The sequence below is a fragment of the Nannospalax galili genome, unplaced genomic scaffold (assembly GCF_000622305.1).
Source record: "Nannospalax galili isolate Female #2095 unplaced genomic scaffold, S.galili_v1.0 scaffold146, whole genome shotgun sequence".
Lineage (NCBI taxonomy): Eukaryota > Metazoa > Chordata > Mammalia > Rodentia > Spalacidae > Nannospalax > Nannospalax galili.
Window position 1 is genome coordinate 1481421 of NW_008357929.1, and position 6557 is coordinate 1487977.

Here is a 6557-nt window from a genome sequence, read left to right on the forward strand (position 1 = left end):
CAGCGGTTAAGAACAGTGACTGTTCTTGCAGAAGACCCAGGTTTGAAACCCAGCACCCACATGGCAGCTAACAATTTCCTTAACTTCAGTTTCAGGGGATCTGACTCCCTCCTCTGACGTCTGTGGGCTTTGCATGACATGGGTACACTTACACACATCCAGGCAGTATACTCATACACATAAAATAAAAATAATAAATATTTAAATAAATTAAGTCAGTTACAAAAGGGTGGAAGTATGTAATTCTACTCTCCTGAGGTGAGCCCAGTCCTTAGAGCCAGAACAAAGCAGAGGTTACCAGGGTCTGGGGGCAACAGCTGGGGAATCACTGCTTAATGGTCACAGAGGCCCTGAGCCAATGAATTCACTTGACGGAGGGCTAGTGCTAGCAGTTGTCGAGAATTGTTAAGTGTGATGAATGCTACATTCATTTTGCACTCAAAAACAGTTAAAAGGATCAGTCTTACACTGCATACTTTAACAAACTAAAAAGGGCTCAGACTTTGGAAGATTGCCTTCCTGTTTCCTCCCTTCCCTTACTTCCACCTCATTTTCCCTTTCTTTCATCTGTAACTTGCATTCCCATGCCCTGATTAAATATGTAGAGTTGAGTAGCAGTGCCTGGCTCATAGTAGGTGCTCAATAAAATAGATGTTCCCCTCCCCTTCAGGGATCTGGCAGGGCTGAGACTATGGCCATAGACAGTCAGCTTCTTGCTTCTTTTGTTTTGCTGAATTTTTTCATTGAAAAGGGGTGCTTAAGATTATATGCACTACACAGAAAGCCACAAATGGCCAAAGTGTAGAGAATAAGAGGCTGCAGAGGGTATGCCCTGGACAAGACTTCTATATTGAACCTCACTCACCCATGACTCGGGGACCATTGCAGAAGAGGGGAGTGGAAAGATTGTAAGAGCCAGGGTTAGCGCAGGAACATAAGGAAATAGTCTTCCAGGCCCCTGGGACCTTGCTCATATGAACTTACACCAAAGGTGACAGCATGCACAAGACCCATGTAGACTCAGACAAAAACCAGCATAGAAGTGGGGAAATGGGGCAGCAGGCCCCAGCTTTAGCCAGAGAACTATTGGCAGCTGATTACTGCAGGGTGATGGAGAGTTGATCTTCTTTAAGGGAGAGACTCTAGATAAACTGACTAGACTCCAGAGGATGAACTCACACCTGGGGTCACAAACATGACTTCATAGGCCTTATCATATATGACAATGCATGAAATCCAGTGGGGGAGTATGGGGAGTTGCAGATGGGGGAGGGAGTCTAAACATGATTAAGACACATAGTACAAAATGCACAAAAGTTCAATAAAAATATGCATTGAGGAAAAATTAAAATTTTTTAAAATTAAAAAACAAAAAGATTATGTGCACTAAAGGAGATGTTGCTTCTACTAGAAAACATATTATTTTAGGCCTGCACTGAGATGTGTGTTAACACCACACTCAGGGACAGGCTTTATATGACTCTGCTTTCTCAGAGAATACTTTTAGTTAGAATTTGGTTCATAAGAAATAGTACTAGGCTATCCACACACGGAGTTTCATTTAGCCTTAAGAAGGATGAAACTGCCAGTCCAGGTGTACAGGCTTTTAATCCCAGTTTTCAGGAGGCAAAGGTGGGTGGATCTCTGTGAATTCGAGGGCAACCTGGTCTACAGGGTAAGTTCCAAGTCAGACAGGGCTACACAGTGAAACCCTGGAGAGAGGGGGAGGGGGAGGAGGAGGAGGAGGGAGGGAGAGAGGGAGAGAAGGAGAGAGGGAAAGGGAGAGAGACTGCATCATTTGCAGGAAGAATGTCTGGAGAGCTTACTGTTAAGAGAAACAAGCCAACTCAAAAAGATCATATTACATGCTTTCTCATATGTGGAATCTAGATTTTTTAAAAAAGGCATGAGGGGCTGGAGAGATGGCTCAGCAGTTAAGAACACTGACTGTTTTTGCAGAAGACCCAGGTTCGAATCCAAGCACCCACATGGCAGCTAACAACTGTCCATAACTCCAGTTCCAGGGGATCCGACAGCCTCTTCTGTCCTCCGCAGGCATTGCATGACATGAGTGCACTTACCTACATGCAAGCATAAATAACACTCATACACATAAAATAAAAGTAATAAATAAAATAAATTTTTAAAAAGGCATGAAAGTAGAGGAGGAACTACTTGGGAAGATCAACAGGACCACTGGGGGGACAAGAGAGGGTAATGGGAGGTAATACGATTAAAGTACATCATATACTGACATGAAAATGTCATAATGAATCTGATTATTATTTTGTACAAAATATATGCTAGTAAAGAGGAGGAAGAAATGGCAATAGAAAAACAAAAGAAAATGGATAGTTTCACCCACACCCAGGACAGGTCAGCTCCTGACTGACATTTGTCACCACAAAGGTCATTGTATGGAAACTGTCTTCTAACCTATCTCTGTCCCATTGGAGATAGACTTTTGAATCCCTTGATCCCAGGTAGCTCTTGAGAAACATGAGAAATGCAAACTCAGTTTGCCTTCTGTCTGCAGAAAGCACCCTCAGGTACATGGCCCGTCAGATTCCAAGGCAAGGACTGGCTCATGAAGATTTTGCTGCTCTCGGAGACCTAAAGCTGGGAGCACACTCCTTCTCCAGATTAAAGAGGAGCCTAAGGAAACTTGGGCACACCATTCCTTTAGAAAGGTACCCAATGCTGGGACCCAGAATGCTTACGGACAGCTGCCTGTCACCTTTCTTATCTGACAGAGGGAAATAACTCCCAAATTAGGTTTTTTATTTAGTTTTACCTTTACCTACCCATCCCTAAAGAAAATTCAAGGTGGATAATAACATAATGTATTTGGTGCTGGGAGTGGAGGATAGGAGGAGAATGGACTGGGCATTCTCTCTCACTCTCCTTTATTTTTCAAATTTGGCATGGTTCCTTATAGTGGAAAAGCATAATGACAATATATAATCTGGATTTAACGTTGCTGAGATTGGCTGTTTTGGGAAAGTACAACATTTCTAAGTGACAACTTCCAGTGTTAAAACTAACTCTGGTCTATATCTCAGATTGCTGTGTGATGCTTATTATTTAACCACTGTCAAGCTGTCAAATAACCTGGCTCTCTCAGACAGCTGGTAGTTATTTATAAGTAGATTTTATAGAAATTTATCAAGGGTTTCTTAGGCGATGAGCTTGGAAGAAAACGCTTAGAAAATAATAACGTAAATAACTATATATATATTTTTTTTTCCTCCAATCACGGTTTTTAAAGGGCTGGGTAAGGCCATTAAAGAATGTAAGTCTTTAAAAGATTATGCCACCCTCATTCCTTTGCTATTCAAAGCTGCAATAAAAGCAGTCATAAACTTACCTTATTGCTATTGTGATTGAGACCTGTGTTTGTGTTGCCTGGCTTGGTGCAGGATTAAATGGCACACTTTAGAAGCCCCAGTCACGGGCCACCCAGGTGCCAAAATGAGAGCCAGGCGTGAGGACTATGCCTCCCACTCCCACAGCTGAACATACACTGAAGGAAATCATGGAGCCAGAAGCAACTGATCCTCTATTTTCCATCATCTTGCAAAACCTAATTGGATCGACCATTTTAATAGAACTGTCTCATCAATTCAAGCAGCCAGTTAATTAAATCTCACAATTCCCTTAACTGCTCTCCCCTGCCCCTCACCCTGACAGGCCAGCGACTAGATGCACAGAATTCACTGATTGTGGGGATTCAAAGGTTGTTTGCAAATCACTTACACAATGCTGTGGTGACCAGGTTGGGCCAGTGCCAGTGCTGGGCTCATCAGAGGTGCACACATCACTGTAATAAATGAACTCCCCACCTTCTTTCAGCTAAAGATCCAGTCACTCCTCTGGCCAGAATACCTGGTTGTAAGGCTGGAGGAAAACAGATCCCAGTCTCTAAAATTTCTAAGCACCAAAATACACTTTAAATAAGTACACTTTAGGCACATGTCCAGCAAATCATAGGGTGTGAGTTTGGCGATGTGACTATGCATTCTAGAAAATTCATAACACTCTCAGGTAAAACCTGAGTCCTGGGTCCTTACATCAGTCATATCAATCCAGGAAGGATCCAAGTGTTCAGTATCCTTAAAAGTCTCCTGTGATCACCAATAAGGTCCTAAGAGCCATTAAAAAGGTGGTTATGAGACTTACTCATAATGTGTAAATTTATATGACCTCTATACTAAGCAATGTGGCAAGAATCCATCAAACGCACAAAACACATGTGCCCTTTGTCCAAAAGTTCACTTCTCGGAACCTGTCCCACAGTTACACATCGAAGCTTTGACTCTGATAGCAGAACATTGGAAACTGACATCCAAAAGTGGTCATTTAAAATGTAAACACCCTACTGTAAATCTATGCACTAAAAAATATATAGCTGTGACAAATGAAGAAATTATATAGTGATATGTGATATGTGTCCTAGTTTGGTTTCTGTTGCTGTCATAAAAACCCAGACCAAAAACGTCCTGGGGAGGAAAGGGTTTATTTCATCTTATACTTCATGATAACGGTTCATCACTGAGGGAAGTCAGGGCAGGAGCTTAAAGCAGGAACCCGGAGGCAGGAACTGAAGCAGAGAGCATGGAGGATGCTGCTTACTGGCAGCAGAGTGGTACTGCCCGCCATGGGCTGGGCCTTGATACATCAGTTGTTAATCGGAAAATGCCTGCCAGGCATGGCTGGGGGCCAGTCTGATCTGGAAAGTTCTTCAGTTTAGGTTCTCTCTTCCCAGGTGACTCGAGTTTGTGTCAAGTTGACAAAAACTAACCAACATGATCTTCTAGGCATAAAATGAAAATTTTAAGAGTAGGGGAGATGACTCAGGAGTAAAGAGCATTCAGTCCTCTTACAGAGGACGGAGTTTCATTCCCAGCACCCACGGGAACGGATTACTATCATCTTTAACTCCAACTCCAGGGGATCCAATACCCTCTTCTGGCCTCCACAGGCATACACATGCATGCGCACGCACACACACACACACACACACTCAAATAAAAATAAATCATTTATTTATTTATTTATTTATTTATTTATTTACTTGCTCTTTTGAGACAGGGTCTTCCTGTAGCCCCAGCTGGCCTGAAACTCACTCTGTAGACCAGGCTGGCCATGATCTTACAAAGATCTTCCTGCCTCTGCCTACCCAGTGCTGGAATTAAAGGCATGTGCCACCACACCTGACCAATAAATCATTTTTTTAAATCAAAGTGAAAATAACATACCTAGCAAACATCTCTTTTTTAATGAATTTTTGTGCATTTCATACAATGCATCTGTTAGGCTTTGAGACTCGGGAATAATTCCCACAGACACACACACACACACACACAAACACACACACACAAAAAAAAAAACTGCATAAAAATTTTATTCAGAAATTTAAAGTATAAGGCAACCAAATTGGTGGCTAGCCAGGCACGGACTCCACAAGCCAAAGATGGCATCCGGCCCTGAACACTAGCAGGCAGAAGCTTTTATAGGGAAGTTTCATAGAAGCCCGCGTGCCCCAAGCATCCTTTAAAGTGATCGGATGGCCCTATGTCCTGAGTACGGGGAAGATCCTTCTTGGCCAGGGCTGTCTTTAGGGCACTGGAATGTGCTGACTGTTATCTGTAGGGCCAGAAGTTTTTGTTTTTACCTTAAAAGGCTTTTGCATGCCCAGGCTTGCTTAACCTATAGCTTTGGGGTGAGGGGAGGCGCAACTGGAAATTTACAACATGCCTGGGCTTCTCCCGGCTTGCCTGAAACAGCTAGCCAAAATGGAGTTAGTGCATTCTGACTCTTGCATTCTGACTCTTCATTCCCCCCTAGAGTTACGGCAAGGGTTAAATCTTTAGGCCAAGCAAATTACAGAAGCAGAAAGAAGTGGTTAGATGGCACATTTAATCTTTAAGCAATAGCAAGCAAGCGATTGTACAGAAGCTACATGTTATGCCATTAGCAAGCAGTTATCTAGGGTAAAGGACCTTCCTGGGACTGTACTGAGTGTGGAGGACCATCAGTTGGATGGTCTGTAATCGGGTCTGTATAACCCTGAGGAGGGCGTTTATCAGACATGGCCCACATGTAAGGGCAATCAAGAGTATTATCAGAGGCCCTGCCAGTGCTGTAATAAGTGTATTAACCACGGGGACCCTGTGAATAAGGATTCATACCAGTTTTGTTGTTGGAGCCTAGCATCTTCCCGTTCTTTTAGGCTTTTGCAGACCTCGGCTAGAGACCTGATTACACCCGAGTGGTTAACATAAGAGCAACATTGTTCACCCAAAGCAGCACATAACCCCCCTTTTCTAGTAGGAGGAGATCCAGGCCCCTCCTGTTTTGTAAGGCAACATCAGCCAAAGAGGATACAGACTCCTCTAAATGTTTAATTGAGCTTTCTAAACTGCGGAGGTCTGTATCTATTGCTATTCGGAGGGCCTGATAATTATGGTCTTATAAAATCAGAGCTGAGGCTCCGGTACCTACTGCGACAGAGACTCCTACTCCTGAAAGGGTGGAAAGAACTATAACTCCTGTGG

The 6557-nt window shown here is 43.1% G+C and overlaps 1 long non-coding RNA gene across 1 annotated transcript in view; it reads right to left on the reverse strand.

Annotated features, from left to right (window-relative positions):
* Nucleotides 1-3665, reverse strand: part of LOC115068054 — a 14960-nt gene extending 11295 nt beyond the window's left edge. The window contains exon 1 of the long non-coding RNA XR_003847439.1: nt 3368-3665. This is a non-coding gene — a long non-coding RNA (uncharacterized LOC115068054). The remainder of the gene's footprint in view (nt 1-3367) is intronic.
* Between the last annotated feature and the right edge of the window lie 2892 nt (nt 3666-6557).